Source organism: Hirundo rustica, chromosome Z (assembly GCF_015227805.2).
Source record: "Hirundo rustica isolate bHirRus1 chromosome Z, bHirRus1.pri.v3, whole genome shotgun sequence".
Classification (NCBI taxonomy): Eukaryota; Metazoa; Chordata; class Aves; order Passeriformes; family Hirundinidae; genus Hirundo; species Hirundo rustica.
Window position 1 is genome coordinate 86,700,826 of NC_053488.1, and position 19,973 is coordinate 86,720,798.

The window sequence follows — 19,973 nt, forward strand, 5'->3', positions numbered from 1 at the left end:
GTTTAATATTAAAGTGTCTTACAAATGCATCAACTAAAGACCTAGCATAACCCAGAAGTAATTGACATTTACCCCAGATTACCTCCTGTCTTTAACAGGAGCTTTTCTGATAGGCATTGAATAAATGTATGAATTGCAAAAATAATTGCAATATCCTTGGGCATTTGCTTTAAAACATTAATTTATTCAAGTAATGAAATGCAAATGCTATACAAAGACAAAATCCACCTGCTTTAGTGTGCAAGGGGAAGGTTTTCCTCAGCCTTTTCCTCCTCCAAAAGATGTTACTGCACCTGAAAACCTCCCTGTGTCAGACGTGGCCCAGCTCAGCAGGGAAACGGCAAAATTCCATTTTGTTGCTCCAAAAACGAGGAGCTGCCTAGTGAGTAATGGGATTTGTCAAACTGTCCATGACCACAGGACTCAGCTCCCTGTTCCTGATTTCATGGACAGGGCGTGGCTGTGAGGAGGACAGGATTTTGCTCACCTCAGTGCAGAGAGAAAGCTCTTTTCCTAAATCACTGAGATCCTTTCCTTTCCTTTTCCTTTCCCTTTCCTGCTGTGGCCTGGGTATGGATCCAGAGCTCCTGAAACTGCTGCAGGAGCTGAAATTGTGAATTTGAAAGGATAAAACAGCTGATTTGGTTTATATTCTACTTTACAATACATGCATTAAAATTACTATGAATTTGGCAGGTGTGTGTTGGCTCTCATGGGACAGCAACTCCATTTATTTTTCCATGGATTCTGGTGTATGATAATCCTCTCTAAGATAAAAGACAAGCTTACCAGGGATTTTCACCCTCCCTTAGATCCCCAGATGCCCAATGGGGCAAGGAGGATCCATAAATCCAGTCTCTTAACAAGCACAAACTAGAAATTCTTATGGAATAGCTTGTGGCTGGCAGGTGAGCCACTCCAGCTATGCAGAAAACATAATGAAAAATTATGCTTGAAAAGTGGAAAATAAACCAAAAAAGGCTTACCTGAGCAGTGTAATTTATAACATGCCAGCCCTTGGCTCATATTTTGGCTGCTTTCTTTAGTGCAAGGAGCCCTCCTGGTGCTTTCAGCAGGCTCAAAATCCTGAAACATCAGAGGGGATTTGGCTCCTCTCCTCAGCTCTGGGCAGAGCTGAGGCGTAGCTCTGTACCTGGGGCTGCATCAAGTTCTGTTTTCATGGTGTCTTCCAGAACACAACTGAAAAAAAACCCCAAAACAATAAAAATTCCCCCCTCAAGTTTTTATTTTTCCTGCAGCTGGATCTAAAACTAATTTAACTACATTAAAGATATCTGCTCTTTGGTTACTCAGAGGAAATATTCTGATTTTTGCAAGGAGTGCTCATCACTAAGGTTTGCAGCTGTGATGTAGAAGTAAATTGAGAATGAACCTGCGGTGGAGTTCACATTTCATTCCTTTGAAAGTGGGCAAAAGTGTGAAATCCAAAGACATTTCCTCTCTCTGGCACTACTGCAACACCTGCGTATCAAAAGTCAACGTTTTGTTTGGATTTCTGTAAAACAGCACCTGTAATCCAGCAGGAATTCTGCAGTAATTCCTGTTTGGTGTCTTCTCTGCTTCAGATACAGAACACAACACTCAGCCTTAAGCTGTAATCCTGTACTAGGTTTGAAAGATAAAGCCCCTCCACCAACCCCTCCACCTATGGATCACCCACAAAGTTACTTTAAAATGTGGAAATTTCTAGATATAAACTTATATCAAAGCATGTATCTTATGCCTGATGCATAAATACACACATTATATAATATACATTGTACATATATATATTTTTCAGCTTGTTAGGAGTAGAATAGAAAATGTCATGTCACGAGGGCTGTGGTATTTTGTTAAGCAGAACCACATTTAACTAGATCATGAGATAAATAGCAAAGAATTTGTGTAAATATGAAGTTAACCTTGGTACCTTGGTCATTTCACACTACCAAATGGGAAACAAAAAAGCAATTCAACTAAAAATATAATATTTTTGCTTGTTGCCAGGAAGAAAATGTTACTGGAAGCTTTGATGCTTGTGGCAAATGATATCAGTCACCATTAATTTGACTAAAACTGTCAGTTTTGCATTATTTGACAGGCACTTCTAGTTGGGGCTTATTTTCTGAGAACATTTTGACAAGTGTATCGCAGTACAAGCATTTCTAAACACAAAGAAACAGTTTAGGAAGCAGCCAGAGTGATGCAGAGCAGAGAGGTGTCTGGGTTAACTCCTCAGGAGTCTGGAGAGCAGAATGCCAAAACTGAGAGCAACTTTTCCCAAGCAATAAAAACAAACACACATGCAGAAAGCTGCCCTCAAGTTTTGCATGGGAGGGTACAAGCACAAGTAATGTAATTAATTCTACGTTTTCAGAGTTTTGTTGTTGTTGTTGACCAGCACCATGCTTGTTTGTGAATAAAAAAGGACGAACAAACGGATTATACTGAGGACTGTAGATATTAAAAGCTGTCTGGACTGAGGATGCTTCTCTGCAACCAGCTGGCTGATTTTACAAACAGAACTCTGCAGAAGACCTGAAGTGGTGACACGTGGGACTCACAGAACATCTCCCCATTTTTGGGATCCTGAGAGATGGGCCTGGGTGCACTGCCTTAAGGACAGCCCTTCCCAGCTCCACCTGGGAAACAACATAATTGTCTTATACAGTCCTCTCAGCTGTATTTTAACGTTTTATGTTTTGCTAAGCCGTACAGTACAGTAAATTAATCACACTGTTATTTCTATATGCCTTAAGGTGCATACATATATACATGCGCATCAGCGCAGGAGAAAGGAAGATGACAGCACCCTAAATTCCGAGGCTATGCCAGAGCAAAATGCAATCAACCATCCCTTAGGGTGAAAATGTCTGTGAGCAGCCCCCTCTCACCAGAAAACATCCAATGGCTCAACCAGGAGGATGGAAATTCACCACCAAAACTGAGTGTATTCATTCCCCTCTAAAGGGAAAACTTTTCTCCCCACTTTTTCCCAGATAGCTGCTGGTGTTCTCAAGTCCCAGGCTATTTTTGGCAGGGCCTGTTGAACTGTTCCAGGACAGAAGATTCAATAGCCTCTGAGGTTGCCTTCAGCATTCAACTGAGGGTGAACTGGCAGGAGGTTCAGTAATGAAGCCTCAGATAATGGGTTGCCCTGGCAACACTGCTGCCTGCTGCCAAATTCTGGAGCTCAAGTTTAAAAGCTGATCTCAAACCCATGTCCTCTTCCAAAAAATCTCCAAGCTCTTATTAAAAAAAGCAAACACACTACCATATTCCTCTCTCTCTCTCTCTCTCAAAAAAAAAAAAAAACAAAAAAAAAAAAAAAAACAACCCACAAAAAAACCCTCCAAATCCCCCACCAAAAAAACCCCCACACCAACGAAACCAACCAACAAAAACTCCCAAAACAAAACAAACAAAATAAAAAAAATCCAAAACAAAACAACAAAAAAAACACAACAACAACAAAAACAAACAACCAACACCCCCCCCCCCCGCCCCAAAACCAAATCATTCCACATACAAGGAGGCAGTCCTTGCTCTGCCATTTACTTCCAGAGCTGTTACTCCAGTTCTTCTGACCTCAGTACTGGCTTCTCTTCCACTAAAATGCTACATTTCCAATGCTACATTGAATTTGCCTGGTTTAAAAATCAAGCATGCAATATTTATATACTTCTAGTTGAGCATGCAGAAGATAAAAATGCCATTTCTGAGGCAGGCAGCAGAGTTTAAAAGGCAGTTCTGTTACAGCAGGTTTTCAAAAGCACCTTTTGTTACTGCCCTGTGCCCCTGTGAACCTCAGCAGATATCAAACCAGAAGTTTCCACATAATTATTTTTTTTTTTCCCTTGCAAGTTCTGAGGAGAAATAGTTGCCCTAATTTTATGAAATTTAGGGCAGTGTGAAAAAACCCTAGGTTTATCAAACAGCAAAAGGTAATGCAGAAAGTAGTTAAATTTTTAATGGAGCTTGAATGTCATTCACAAACTGCAGTGATGGCACAATTTTATCATTATATTCCAATTCTTAGAGCGTCTGAATTTGGGTTTCCAACTCCCAGCTCTAAGTTCTCAATATATTTAAACTACATTACAAAGAAAAAAAAACCCAACAGTCTGCATCAACTCAAATGCCCTATTACACAGGGAGAGAATGCCAGGAAACACAATATATAAGGGTTTTTTTTCCCAAGGAATTTCGATCTCTTTCCACTCAGTATTAAAAAAAAATCCAAACTTAGTACCAGCTAAAAAATGAAGGATGCAGCTGAACAATCACTGACACTTCTGATAAGAAATATCCTCAACATCTTCAAGAGCCTCTCAGTGACGGATATTTCTATGGATCCTTCACAGTGTTCGCTGTCAAGCAAATGCAATAATCCCTATGTCAGCTGGCAAGGCAGCAGCAGAGCAGAACTCTTCTGCACAGGCTCTGCCTTGCACATCTCACTTTTCCATGCCTGCAATGACCTGCCTGTGTCTCACCTTTGCACTGCCCAGCAAATCCTCCAGCACACACCAGCGCCGCCTTGTTGTTATAAATTCAATTTAGTCATTACATGGATGGTGAAATCATAAGAAATAGGAGGAATTTGCCTTTAGCAGTTTCATGTTGGGGTGTATAAAGCTTTCCCCAGAAGTCTGAGATCACTGAGATCTGTTTGCTTCAACAGCAACATAATGGGGAAAAAAAAAAAAAATAGTGAAGGACATCAGTGAAGCACATGAATGTGGCTGATTCATGCAGAAAGTTCCAATTCAGATTGCCTGACAAAGTATTTTAAACAAGGGTCTTGGCACACTACCTCATTCTAGGTGGTTCATTATACAAATAACATCAACTAAGAGCAGAATAATTGCTTTGCCTCATCTCTTTCTGTGCTAAGTGCGTGCATTATTATTCTATGTACTTTCCTAAAGCAAACAACCTCCTTCACTGGCTATTAAAAAGTCTTTTAAACTACTTGAATCGTAAACCTCCCCGGTTCTGAGTGTGCTCTGCTTTACACAGGAGTCTTGTTTGTACTTCCTATAATTCTGTGTCTGCACATCTGCAAATGTGCTTATTGTGAGCAGATTTCAGCAGCACACCGGGACCCCTGGGGGAAAGTTCAAGGATAAAGTTCCTCACGCACAAGCAACACAACAGGGAACTTTTAAAAACACATTGTTTGCAGTGATTTAAAGAAACAAGCCTGCATTTAAAACCTCTGTTAAATTTTAGGCTCTTGTAAATCCCAGTGACAGATAGGTGCTCGAAGGTTCCAGTGGTTACTGGCACATAAATTTTGATTTTGAGCATGTAAAAATAGGGAAGAAGTTGTCTTTGGGACATTTGGCTCTGCCACCTGTGGCTTCCTCTCGGATTTTGTTACGAGATTCAGGTGGTTTTAGAGTCTTTTTGCCTTCTGCAAAGCTCTGAGCCAGACGTAAGAAGGAGACGGAGTCTTCAGGTCCTGATTTTTCAAGGTTGCGCGCTTTGTTTATTGTTTCTTATCTTACAACTTTCTCAGTGCCCAGCAAAGGTCTGTGCAGCTGCACGGGCATCTGGTGACTCCTCCCGCACTGGGCTGCCGCTATCTTTTATACTAATTGTTATGTGTTCTTTATTTATCATTATTTGCCAATGTCTATCACTGATACTAAACAGGTCATCTCTACTTTGACCCAATCTCTTTGAACTACTTTGTGCCACCGTCACTGCCGAAATGGAGTGAGGGAAGAAGAAAGAAGAAGCAGGAGACAATGCCCCAAATCCTCCATCTTGCTCCTATTCACTTCCATACTAAAACCCCAAATCTACTGTTTTCTCACCCTGTGATAATCTAAACTACTATCTTTCACACTCTTGTGGCTTGCAATCCTTCCCGCAGTGCAGGAAGCCTTTCCCATGGACTGGGATCAAAGCCAATGTCCCTCTGGGCTCTGTGCCAGGGTCCCAGACCCCCCTGTCCAGGTCTCTGACCCTCCAGGGCAGCCAAAGGAATGCCCTGGACTCCAACAACTTCCCTTCTCCATCCCTCCTCCATCTCCCATCTGTGGTGGCTTTTCAGGACCTTGGGGGAAGAGTTTGTGTCTGGTTTTGCCCTGGAATGCTCAGAACCGGGGAAAGGCAAAGTCAGTTATTCTCACCTCTCCTTTCACAACATCTCTTACATCCTCAAGAAAGTTTTATATTGAAACACGCTGCATTAAAAAAATAATCCCAAGTGTGAGTGGTCTCTGATCTGGTTTAGCAGACTGGAAATATTCTCCAAAACTGGTGAAGTTCTGCTAAATTATCCAAAGATGGTGGATTTAGGCTGGAGTGTTTTAGGAAATCGAGTAACTGTAAATACAGACTCCTTTTTCATCTCTGTGGAGGTTTAGGCTGGATTTTAGGAAAAAGGTTCTTCCCCCAGAGGGTGGTGGGCACTACCCAGGCTCCCCAGGGAATGGGCTCAGCTCCAAGGCTGTAGAGCTCCAGGAGGATTTGGATAACAGGGGAGAGGGAGATTGTTGGGGTGTCTGTGCCAGGAGTAGGACTGGATGATCCTTGTGGGTCCCTCCCAACGCAGGATATCCCAATATTCTATGAAAAAGTCCTAGAAAGTCATCTGGAGTTCAAGAAATATGTGACTGCAGTGAAATTTAAGAAATTAATCCCTGAAAAGAGATCAGTAGGAATTTTGCCACTTTCCTTCTAGATTTAGGATCCAAAAAATCTCCATCCTATCCCATAATAGAACTAAAACCATAGCAGTTTGGAAAATTCTCCCATGACTGATGCAATCACCTGCCAACGTCTCACTGATAATGTATAGAAATTATATATATATAATATTATATATATATATATTTAAAATGCACTAAGTTATACACAGTATAAGTATTGCAGAGAGACACATTTCCAAAAGAAAACAAGTATCTTCCATCTTTGGAGATTCTGTGTTACAAATTTAATGAGAAAGTAGATTTTTTTTTTTTTTTTGGTGCAAACACAAAAATAAACTAATTTTATTTTGATGGTCTTGTTCTTAAGGCAATAAAAATGCATCACTTGTCTATTCTTAGTGTAGTTATTATCTACCTGAGCCTACAGTTCAGCAGCTGATGAAAACACAAAACCTTTGAGTTCCCACTCTCTCCCGGCTCAGAAGGACTTTAAATCAGGATGTCTACAGAACTGGGTTTTCCTTTTGCATCAGCCATTTCTGAAAGCAGTGCCACAGCCTGACAAGCTGAACAACATTCTGCCTTTTCACTAAAAAATTCTGAAAGTGTGTTTTTTTTATAAGGGGAGATATTTACCCAGATAAATTAACAGGCAACAACATTTTCTGAAATACAACAGTCTATGAGGCAAAGGAAAATGTTGCACAATTTCTCGAGTACCTTATTTTAAGAATAAAACACAAGTAGCTGAACAGTTGTACCAAACTGTTCTGGTCCATGGTTTTATTTTCCAGTAAATCAAACATCCTGCCCTAAACCCTCTCCACTAAAGTTACCTTTGCCATGATCAGAGTGTGCTGATGAGACAAAAACATTGCATTATTTTCTTTTGAGGAATTATTGTGCTCAGGGCTGTATCTTGGGAAACAGAAAGGAGATTTTGGCCTGTGGTTCTGGGCCGGGAGCAGGACACTTCTTGGAACAGTCTATACATTTTCTGTCCCAGTGTATTTCTTTCTGGGTGACTCACAGAAGGACATGGACAATGGTCAGGCCAAATTAATTATTGAGGTAATCAGCTCTCTGGTCTCTGCTTTAAAGAGAGAAGGGTCACAGAGAGCATAAAGTTAATTTATATATGGCAAAATAAAGACAGGGGACTATTGCTTTTCTAAGAAATAATTTAAAGTTTTCTGAAGAGACTCTCAGAGCTTTGGATCAAAGATAATGAAAAAAGACCCAGTACATATTCTCATTATAACTTCTAGACCAATACTCTGGCATTTTCATCAGAAAAATCCCATTTTTTTCAACAGATTGCTTATGCTTACTAGGAACTGTATTGTTTCTTATCTGTAGCTGCACACCCTCACAGACCTGATTTGGTACAAGGAGACAAGCAAGACATTGAAATCGACCTCCAATACCTAAAAATATCAGGAAGTATCTCATTACCTTGACTTTTATGGCTGATCAGACAGAGCAAATTGTAGTCTGTAGTTTTAAATACAAACTTTCTCTCTACCCAAAAATGTTTTCACAACTGTCAGTAGTGAAAGCTGTGCCCAAAAGTAGCCAAGAAAGCAGTTCCAGTTCCGCAGCACAGCTTCAGTAGCACAAATAATCACTTGAAACTGGGTGTTTCAGACAATTTAATTTACTATACAACACCTGCAAGCTGACAGCCTGTGCCATGTAATTAAGAAAGAGATGCCTGGCAAGAATTACGTGTTGGGGGAACCTACTGGAACCTAACAGGTTTTTGACTGAACTGAAGAATTGAACAAACTTAATGACTCTACTGGTGGACCATATAATTTCCTTGAGTAAGGGTTTTACTTGAAAGTTTTTAAATCATGTTTCTTTGCTTTAAAAACAAGCAATTCAGGGAACTCTAAATTCAAAATGACATTTGTATTAGATAGGTTACCAATGGGCATTTATGGATTACATAACGCAACACAGGAATTTCTTCCTGGCTGTGTTCATTTCCCACTACTAAATTAAAAAAGTAGGAAATGTGCCTTTAGCCTAGGGGTAAATAATATAGGAAAAATATCCAAACTGGCTTTCAGGAAAATCAAGAAGAGAGAGAAAATAAAGAATAAAATATTATTAATAATATTAAAGCCTCAAGCTAATACAAGGTAAAGTAAGGAAAGGCTTTAGTCATGCTATGGAATTCAGCACTGAATTCTTTATAAGAATGACAGTACAACCAAGCACAGAAAAAAGAAAAAGGGGGAAAAAACAACAAAAAAAGAGAGTTTAGTTTGGAGTTAAAGAAAGTGGATCTGTTCGTACAAAAGCTGTCTCTTTTCAGGAGAATGGATGATCTATTTCAAGTACTTTAAAGCTTACTAAAGAGAGCATCACATAAGGACAACTTTGCACTGACCTGGACCACATGCCTGAGATCTTCCCGCTTCAGATTATCTCATTAAAAATTGAGACAGCAGCTCTGATCCATTTTACATCATTTTACATTGCTGACAGCAACTTAAACAGGCTCCAACAACAACAGCAAAAAAATAAATTCCAACCTTCTTTTTAATTTCTCTTTTTCAAAGCGTGTTTCTTTAATCCTTGGGCTGAAATGGTTCCAAACCTGTGCCCGGCAAGGAAAAGGGCCCAGACAGCATTTCAGGCATTTCATTCCCACTAGGCAGAGCCTGTTTGCCTGGTGACACTTTCAGGTGCCACACAAACCACATCCAGTGCTTTGAAAAGTCTTTATTGTGTCTTTCAAGCCCACATCCCTCCTCTGAGAGGCTCAGCTGGGATGTGCCCTGCACTGCAAAACCCTCCATGGGTGTTATGGGCTGATTCACAAAACCTGAGCTGGGCGGAGGACCAGCAGCAGTTGAGGAGCACTATTAAAATTTGTAAAGACTGCTGAAGACCTTTTATTTTGCTTCGTTCCCCCTTCACTTTTATATACTGCTGACATATATCAGCATCACAGGTGAATAATGTCTCCAAACAGCTTTAAAGAGGGGGACACAAAGCAAAGCCTCTCTTTAAATCACAGCAGCACTGAGTAAAACTATTAGTTCCTACATGCTGAGAATTCAAATTTGTTCTAAATACACTTTTTTTTTTTTCCTCTTCAGCCACAGCCAGGCAAAGGGGCTGCACTTTGGCTTTCAGGACACCTCTGACATTAAACCTCACAACACGTGTAGCTAAAGATGCAGCTTTTTTGTGCTTTAGCCCTCAGTCCTGCAAAGCTGATTTGTGCAGCCAGATTAATGAGTCACCTGCATGCTGCAGTGCTGCAGAAAGTTTTGTTGCAGTGTGAAGCAAGATACTGACCAAAATGAGATATTTAAGTCAAAGAATTCTCTGCTTTGGAGCTGGGTGAAAAGGCAGCTGGAATTTTGCAAGTTGCATCAGAAAGAATATAGTTCCTGCAGTGGTATTAAAAAAGCCAGACAGAATAATCTTCTCTTGTTTAATAAAGCTTCTTGGACTTGACCAGGTTGGTGAAAAGAAGATTATTAAAGATCCTGATATATAAATGACATGAACCACGACAGAGATTTTTTGCAATTTCAGTATTGTTTCCTTTTGAAGGTAAAATATGTGTTATTTTCCAGAGGAATGTATGTCTTGGTAATCCAGCAATGCCTTTGCTGTGGTGTTTACTTGCTGTGTGCAAGTGAGAGGTCTGCAAGGCAGAATGATTAGACTGTCAGCCAGAAGAACAATGAGCTGTGTTCCAGCACAAAGAAAGCAATTTCAAAGGGAAAACCACCTCGATGGAGCAGCAAGAAGCAGTTATTAAGTAAGGAGAAGCAAATAGCTTTTCTTTTCCCACTGCTTTCTCCCATAACATTTTCATTAACATGACACATAAAATTATGAAATAAAGCACTAATATAATCAACTGCTGGCAGTGATTAAAAAGCAATCCCATGTCCAAGGCTTTTCTGCATGTTTCCATGGTTAGCTGAATGGAGTATTTTAGAGCAGTGGAATTTGGAAGTTATGTTTTCCTGCTGTCACTAATTCCACATTAGCACAAGCACATTTACTGACTTAGTTCTTAAAAGAACAATTGAATTTTACATGAAAATGGTAATAGCATCTGATATTCCTAACTGTTCAAGAAAGTGTAAAGCCATCAGGCACTCACTAACAAGTATATGAGCAGTAACCTAATTTGGGAAATTAATGCCACACACTGTCAATCCAGGTGTGCCAAACAATATGTGTTCCAAAGTAAAGTTAAAATTCTTTATAACCCCTGATGTCGAAATTGAGACCTCAAAAAGATTTGACGAGAACAGTCTTTTACATTGACACAATCAGCCAAGAGCACCTCTCTCATTTTGTGACATATGCTGAACTATATTAGTTAGATATTACCAATTTATTTCAGCAGAAGCTTAATTTCAGGAGTTTTGCTAGCCTTAATTTCTCCTGAAACAGCTTCCTGGTAGTGTACTTGCAATATGATTTGATTTATTACAGCAGAGCTGTCTTTGCTATAGAATTTCTATGGCTAATGTATGCAGCTGCAAGTATTTTCCTTAATCAAAGAGAAAAGGACCACTTTCCTTTGCCAGATCTCATCAGAGCACAAGCACCCAGCAGTGATGGGTGTTTCTGTCCTGCATGGATTTCTACAGCTCACCAGAGGACCTTGCAGGAAATGGTGCCACTTGACATCATCACCCAAGCACCAGAAATTCCTGCTGGCCTCCTCAGGGTGGGGGAGTTCCCACCTTCCATCCAGGCAGGATTGACCACCTGCATCCCACTCAAACATCCCAAAAGCTGAGCTGGGAAACTGAAAGAGGTTTAAATTTTTTTGTCTGCAGCTTTTAACACTGAAACTCTGTCACATTGACAGGAATACCTCCCACATCCTTGGGGTTTGGGGTGGCACAAACCACAGCAAAACTCAGGCTTAAGACTGGGAGATAAGGAACTGTATCAAATAAGATTGTTGGTGAGTTCTGAAAAAAATTAAAACAGCGTAATCTATGCTAAAAAAGAGGTGATATTCTCAACCACACCCCTGCCCTAGGCCATAATTGGAATTTTTCAACCATTTTATGCTAAATAGTCAGATTTAATGTGTTGCTTTCTGTACTTCTGTTTCTCTTCAGCAAATTGTGTATCTCTGGTCCTTTGGGAATCTGTCATTAATAAGCTTTGTCTCAGAGTATCGTATGTTAGATTCAGTAATCTGTGTTTTCCAGAGGTTTCATGCCATTCCTCTCTCTCTGAAATTTATGATCACTTGCAAATATAATCACTATGTTGTTCAGTACCTTTTTTATTTTTAATGAATAAATATGAAGATATAACATGTTATATTTTCCTATAAATTCCCAGATTTCATCTTACTCACATGTAAATCTATTTCTTCCCCAAGAAAATATGAAAACACTTACTAAAAATTCCTTACAGACCAAAATAGAAATGCTGAGTCTCTCTGCTCTAAAAATTGCAGACATGAAAGAACCAAAGTTGTGGTTGTTTTGTTGTTTTTTTTTCTTTTTTTTTCATGAGAAGGATAGGATTTGAGTGTTCTAAATGTAGTTTTGTACTCTTATATTCTGGGCCAGTGAAAGTGCAGCCTCAAGGTGTTTTGGCAGCTGACAGCAGCTATAGCCAGGCTGAACAACAATAATCTTGTGGTGTGGATCTGTATGGCTTTTTGTCAAAGTAAAAATTGAGTTACTGTGTGCTTTTACAGGTGACACAAGCAAAAGAATGGTGTCAGGATGCTGGGGACAGGTTGCTGACAAGGATATTGGTCCACAACAGTTTTTCAGATGAGCTTTGACTATGACACTTTTGAGCATATGATTGTAAAAATTCTTCTGTCCCCTGCATTCTTACAGAATCATAAAGGAGAGGTAAACCTCTGGGAAAATTGGTAGGAAAAGTGATGACAGCTGGGAGGGAAACTGAAGGCAGGGAAAAGGTTGATGGATTATTGTGCTACCGAACCCCAGCAGTAAGATCCTCCACTTGTAAAAAATGGCACTGTTCTGTTGTTGATGTAAAGGCAAAGCAGCTGTTGTTTCAGAATTCCTCTCTGCCCCCTTGCAGACACAAAAAACCAAAAAAACCCAGCACCCCCCTCCCCCCCCCAAAAAAAAACCAAACCAAAAAACCCACAAAAACCTCAAACCCAGCTGTTGGCAGCTTGGGTCTGTGTCTGTGTTCCAATCAAATTGTGCACTGCAAGTCAGAGAAGCCACAAAACAATTGTCTCTGACCTCTCCAACACCTGCCTCAGGTTGCTCAGTTTCCCAGGAATAATTGAAGAGCTCTCCAACCCCTGAAGTCAGGGGTTCAGGAGAGATGCAGGACTACATATTTTAAGGGGCATTATTGACACACAGCACCTTTCATGAGCCTCAGAACACATTTGTGGGATTAAAACCTAAATACCCCTAAGAACCATTACATTCTACAACGCACAGGAATATTGCTGCCACCAGGATTCCCCTCTCCTGCAATTAAAGGTGCCATTTATTACCTTGTAAGAGACAAGGAAAAAGAATTGCATTAAAAAAAAAAAATCTTCCCAGAGAAGACTGACCTTGGGTGTAAGTCTTTTTTCTGCCAAGGCTTTCTGATGGCAAATGATACAGAGCTGTACTGACAAGTGTCAAATCAACACACTGGGCTCTGATGAGTGTATGCCAGATCCTTTCCATACTCCTTCATATCCAGCAGTAGTAACTGGGGGTTTGTAATGGTTTTAATTTAATAAAACCAGGTGGAAACACTAATTAATGTAGGGGTTTTAGTATTTATTATCTTTCTGTGGGAGGGAGAGATTAGGAGAAAAAAACCCAAAAAACAACAAAGCAGGCTTAAGCTTAAAAATGAACAAAAATAGTTTTATTTACACACTAAAAGAATGAGAAAAAAAGGAAAAAACTGAGAAAAAGAAGACCTAAACTAAAACAGAATGACACTTTAAAACACGCTTCTCTCCTCTTACAAACTATTAACTTTCTTATTAAACAACATAGAAAGACACAACTTGTGATTTTCAGTCAGTTTCACTATTTAGGCATAATCACTCATTACTTAGGAGAAGAGTCTCTCTAAGGTTATTTTCATGAAGATGTTTGCTACAAGACAAAATAGTCCAGTGCTCCCAATGTCACACATCTGCTGCCACCCGGAGTTTTCACAGACTGTGATGTTCTATCAGCAAAGCTTCTCAGCATATCTGGAGTACTACTTATGAATACTTCTTCTAGTCTAAAATCATCTTTGTCTCAAAGGCTGAGACCTCCTTTTAACCCAGGACTAGGAGCTTTAAAGTTCCCAAATAAATCTCAATTACATCAGTCCTCAGTTTTGATTAGAATTAGCATTCTCCCCAACAACACTAAGATGCTACAAAGAACAGCCCATTTCGCCATAGTTTGCCTTAGAGACATCCGGTTAAAAATGTCCACGTCTTCAATCCTATTCTAATATTATTAGTTCTTTCACTTCTAATCTAACTGACTTTGTTCGGTGTCTGTTCCATGTACCCTCTGTTTTCCTTCTTTCTCAAGGAAGAGTTGTGCTTTAAAACTTTTATGTTGCTAGGAAAGGGTTAAATCCTCCCAGGCCTGCAAGGGCCCCGTGCACCCGCCAGGCTGAAGGGCTGAAGAAAATGCAAAGCTGTGCTGATGGAGGAAGCTGGTAGATTCTTTTTTCCACCCCTCGGTCTCATCTAAGGCAGTCCAGCTCAGAGCTGTTATGGAGCTGCAGGCTTGCTTTCTCTGCTGCCAGTGGTGATTAAGCTGGGCCATGTTTTGGCCCTTTCTGCCGCGGTCTGAGCACTGCCGAGCTGCAGCTGGTTTCTTCCCTGCTGGCAGCAAGAGAAAGGGGCTCAGCCGGCCCAGGGGGGAAAGGGGCTCAGCCGGCCCAGGGGGGAAAGGGGCTCAGCCGGCCCAGGGGGGGAAAGGGGCTCAGCCGGCCCAGGGGGGAAAGGGGCTCAGCCGGCCCAGGGGGGGAAAGGGGCTCAGCCGGCCCAGGGGGGGAAAGGGGCTCAGCCGGCCCAGGGGGGGAAAGGGGCTCAGCCGGCCCAGGGGGGGAAAGGGGCTCAGCCGGCCCAGGGGGGGAAGCGGCTCAGCCGGCCCAGGGGGGAAAGGGGCTCAGCCGGCCCAGGGGGGAAAGGGGCTCAGCCGGCCCAGGGGGGAAAGGGGCTCAGCCGGCCCAGGGGGGGAAAGGGGCGCAGCCGGCCCAGGGGGGGAAAGGGGCTCAGCCGGCCCAGGGGGGAAAGGGGCTCAGCCGGCCCAGGGGGGGGAAAGGGGCTCAGCCGGCCCAGGGGGGGAAAGGGGCTCAGCCGGCCCAGGGGGGAAAGGGGCTCAGCCGGCCCAGGGGGGGAAAGGGGCTCAGCCGGCCCAGGGGGGAAAGGGGCTCAGCCGGCCCAGGGGGGAAAGGGGCTCAGCCGGCCCAGGGGGGGAAAGGGGCTCAGCCGGCCCAGGGGGGAAAGGGGCTCAGCCGGCCCAGGGGGGAAAGGGGCTCAGCCGGCCCAGGGCGGGGAAAGGGGCTCAGCCGGCCCAGGGGGGAAAGGGGCTCAGCCGGTCCAGGGGGGAAAGGGGCTCAGCCGGTCCAGGGGGGAAAGGGGCTCAGCCGGCCCAGGCTCTCCCTGTGCAGGCAGCGGCCCTCAGAGGCCCGGCCGGGCCCAGCCCGGCCGCCCAGAGAGGCAGCAAGGCCCGATCCGGGCCCGGCCCGGCCCGACCACGATGTCACCCCATGGCTGATTCCAATGTGAGAGAGAGACCGATCAGCAGCAGTTTAGTTTTAAATGTCCCCTCCAAAGACGCATCAGCATTTCCCATTGGTCAACCTAGCTGTCAATATCCCAGCCAGCTTTTTGATACGTCCCTGTCCTCCCCCCCCCAAACCACTCCATGGTAACGGCAGGGAAAAACATTTCACATTTCTCTATAACCAGAATACAAAACTGTGCTGATGCATGATAGGGTTAAATAGGGTTTATTGTTACCACAGAGTGTGCAGAAAATTCAAGTGTTGCCTTTAAGAATCTGACTACCATGATCCTTTTCCGTTTGTGGAATATAAGCCATCACGTGCTTGTTTGATCCATCTGTTTCATGCAATAGAAGTGAGTTGCAGCTACAATTCTACTACTTACTGGTAGTTACTAGGAATTTACTAGTGGTTAGTAGCAAGTCACCTTTTACTCGACACACATAAATACTGTCAGGTTTGCACAACTCTGCCCCACCAGCATGAGAAAGATGTTGACAAACTGAAGAGAGTTTGCCGAAGTAAAAATCAGTACAAATAATTTTTACGCATCTTTGCATCAATCCATGTTTTTCCATTGTTTTCCATCTTGTTCTTGGCCTGTGACAGGTGTTTCAAGTCATGAGTTTGAGCTTTGTTTTCGCTGCATCAGTGGCATCGCTTAGATAGTGGCATCACTTTCAACCCTTTGTCCATGTGAGACCCTTCCAGACATTTGCTACTTCTTAATTCACTCCAATATTCTGGTTTGATTTTGAGGGTGACATTGCCACTCTTTATCAAGATCTTAATCAGACTTACTCATACCAGGCTCATGTCTCACATTCTTTTTCCTTGGATCTTGTGGGAATGCTGTCATTTTTTTTTTCCAGTTTTGGCTCAGAGCTTTGTAGGTGGGTTGCAATCTGTAGGATAGTTCCCAGTTATTTGAGGAAGCATTTGCGTTTAAATGTGTCAACACCTTCCCTTACATGGATCATTTCTCCTGCCTTCTTTAGTGGGGAGCATGAGAAGTCACTGATTGTCTTAAACTGATTTGTTTCTGTGGCATTCAAAGTTTTCTTTGAAAAGAAAGTGGAGCTTTCCTGCAGATTTTAAATATAGCTATTTGTTTTGGGTTTTGTCCCTTTCCTTTCCCCTTAACTCTGACTCCTGTAATGCTGCTGCTGTGCTGTGCAGATGTTTCCTGGCCTATCTCTTGCACGAAGGATGGACTAATGGGAGTTCTCTTTAGCATTATTTTTCAAAACAGGGTAATAAAAATGTTCAACATGTTGTTCTCTATATCTGGCCTGATCTGCAGTGGAAGTGCGCAGGCTGAGTACACAAAGTGTGCAAACCCTGTGGAACACAGTTTGAGCACAGAGGGAACAGTTTTTAAATTTGTCTTGGTTTAGTTATCCGCAATCTGTGCACATGTAAATCTTATTACACTGTTCCCCTGAATGAAAATTCTGTAGAGTAAACAATATTTGTATAAGTAATTAACTTGATTTTCTAAATAATGTACTATCACAGCAGACAAAAAAAGTCTTCAAAAAGATGAGAAAACATTCTTCACTTTTCCTGCTTATCTTCCTTTTGGTTGTCTCATCCAGCCTATGCAGAGTTTTTTCCCTATTTGACTCAATTTCCTGGCATTGAAGAATTTTGCTCCAAAGCTATCCTTGACTTCAAAAAAAGTTTAATTTTTTCTTTGGTCTATCTCATATCCAGTGAAGAACTACATTATCAGCTCTTGCTGCTAACCTAGTCCTTGCAATAGTCCTGGCTTCAGATTCCACAAGTGGTATTTTTCTGGGATTATTTACAAGAAATGTGGATGATTCTTCTTTTCATTATTCTTTCCTAGGTTTTTTGGAACAGAGAGATATTTTTCTAACAGTCTTTTCATATGTGTACTGTACTACCAGGCTCAGGGCAAAAAAAGAAGAAAAAATATTTTTTGTTTCTCTGTTGAGAAGAGAATAGACATTACATGACTGTATGGATATATTCCAGTTGCTTCAATTTTCAAAGACATTTACGAGTTATTAACTGAAAAATTCAGACACTTTGAAATGCATTACCAAACTCCTTTCTGTTGGGCATTTTGGTGGCAGATGAACTTGTGAGGCAGCTATAGCTAAAAGTGATTTTTGAAGCCTATTTAGAATGTGATTTGTGACAAAATGTTTAATTTTTTTCATAGGTAGATTATGACCAAAGTACTTTTATAATTTGCTAAATCAGGTGGTGCATCAGGTATTCACACACGAAATCTTAAAATGATTACAAAAATATGTTTAGACTCTTAATACATATAATACAAATATCTGCAAGTCCAACATGTTCATACAAAAGTTTTCAAATCGTTCCCAGGAAACTGGGAATGAAATTTAAAGTGTTTTCCTAATGGGAGCAAAGGCCTTTCTTCAAATATTGCAGGCATTGAATGGGATGGAGGGATTTTTGTGGATAAAGACTTCTTTTTCCTCCGAGTCCTGGCAAGCCTCCCCTGGGATGAGCAGCTGGCCACGCTCCACCCCTGCAGGCAGCGATGCTGGACTGCAGGGGAGATTCCTGGAGATGTATCTGCTCTTCACAGCTGACAACCACATGAATTTTACTTGGCTCTGCCACAGACATGAGATGAAGACATCAAAGAGCCCCTGGCATGTTGCACAGTCACAGAACAGCTCAGGAGGGACCTCTGGAGCTCGTCCAGTCTGACCTACTCAAAGCAAGCCCAGTCAGGGCAGTGACACAGGACCAGTTCCACCTGGGATCACAGAATGCCGCACTGGTTTGGGTTGGAGGGACCTCAAACATCATCCAGCACCACCCCTGACACGAGCAGGGACACCTTCCACTGTCCCAGGCTGCTCCAAGCTCCAGCGTCCATCCTTGGACACTTCCAGGGATCCAGGGTCAGCAACAGCTTCCACAGGGAAAGGAGAGGAGAGGAGAGGAGAGGAGAGGAGAGGAGAGGAGAGGAGAGGAGAGGAGAGGAGAGGAGAGTAGAGGAGAGGAGAGGAGAGGAGAGGAGAGGAGAGGAGAGGAGAGGAGAGGAGAGGAGAGGAGAGGAGAGGAGAGGAGAGGAGAGGAGAGGAGAGGAGAGGAGAGGAGAGGAGAGGCGAGGCCCTTGTGCCAGGGCCTCCCCACTGTCAGTGGATCCCTCTTTCCCTGAGGCAGGAGGTGCCACAGCCTCTTCCCACCTTCTTGATCACCCTCACAGGCATAAAGTTTTTCTTACATCTGCTCAGGTTTTCCCATGGCCCAACACATGCCTGCTTTCTCCAGTGCTGCCCTGGCTGCTTTGGAGCAGCCTGATTCTGTTCTCTCTCTGCTCTCCCATCAGGTACTACCTGCAGGCAGCAAGAAAATGCCCCTGAGCCTTTTTTCATAAGGTTGAACAAACCCTGTTGCAGCTGCCTCCCCTCATCCATCAAATGCTCCAGCTGCCTGACCCTCTTGGTGGCCCTGGCTGGACTTGCTGTAGTCCTAGAAAATTCTGTTCTTTGGAGATTTCCAGCCATGAGGGGGGGAAATAATGCTGTTACATGGTTATTCATCTAAATGAGACTGAAGGCCTTAAATTAAGGACAGTAATAACAGAAAAAAATCCTATGTCTTATCTCTTTTCTCATTTAGAAGTTTGAACCCAGTCAGAGATACACCTAAAAGTATGCGAGAGATTCAGAAAGAAATCACCCAGAAGTAAACACTCATTGCATTCAAGTTCAAGAGAAATAATTTTTTCACCAGAAGATAAATGTAAATGGTGAAAAATGAAAATGCTGTAAATGCCATGTACCTGCCATGGCACAAAGCTGCTCCAGGGTTATACCTATATATGCCACACTTCCAATAATTTCAGGCCTGGGATTTTGGGTTATCAAATCATTTCTGTTCACCTGGTACAGCCCATTGAAATTTTAGCCAGAACACTAACAAACTCTGTAAAAAAATAATCTCCTTATGCCCACCCTGAAACATATTCTGTGCTGACTCAAGCTGCCTTTCTGAGCAAGATCGTCTCTTCAGCAAATGTCCAGTTTGACTATTTTAATTTTAGCTAGATCCACTGCATCTGCTAAAACATGTACTGAGTTAGCAGGAACAGGGGTAATTCACAAGCAGAAGTGCTGCTTGTACATTCCCCAGGAAAATGCAAGGAATTTGCTTTTGATGATATCTCAGAGCAAAGGATGACTTCTGCAAAAGAGATTTAAGAGAAGAAAACCGACAGAAGCTTTGTGACATGGTGGAAAAATATGGATTAAATGTATCAGGCTGTTGCTAAGAGGAGCTGACAGAGCTGCTGAGATAGCTCAATGACCTGATTAAAGACCAACGAGAAACTGTGTTCTCTGTCCACCTCTACAAGATTTTATCATAAATTATTTCATTAATTTGGTATATAGAGACTCCCTCCCAAAAAGTAGATGTCAATTTGCCATGCAGGTAATCCTCAGGAATATATGAAGATACCACTAAGTCTCACTTCTTGTGTGAAATTGAAAAGAAAAACATCCTTAGGTGTGCAGTCTGAAACAGATAAGAAATGTTATATTGAAT

At 42.2% G+C, this 19,973-nt stretch overlaps 1 protein-coding gene and 1 long non-coding RNA gene across 2 annotated transcripts in view; one reads left to right on the forward strand and one right to left on the reverse strand.

Annotated features, from left to right (window-relative positions):
- The window catches only part of KLHL4 (kelch like family member 4), an 80,228-nt gene that overhangs the window by 19,010 nt on the left and 41,245 nt on the right, over nt 1–19,973 (forward strand). The window lies entirely within an intron of this gene.
- On the reverse strand, nt 533–9,248 carry LOC120765259 (uncharacterized). The gene is made up of 3 exons (XR_005704395.2): nt 9,064–9,248; nt 987–1,200; nt 533–605 (listed from the first exon to the last, which is right to left on the reverse strand). It is a non-coding gene; the product is annotated as an uncharacterized LOC120765259 (long non-coding RNA).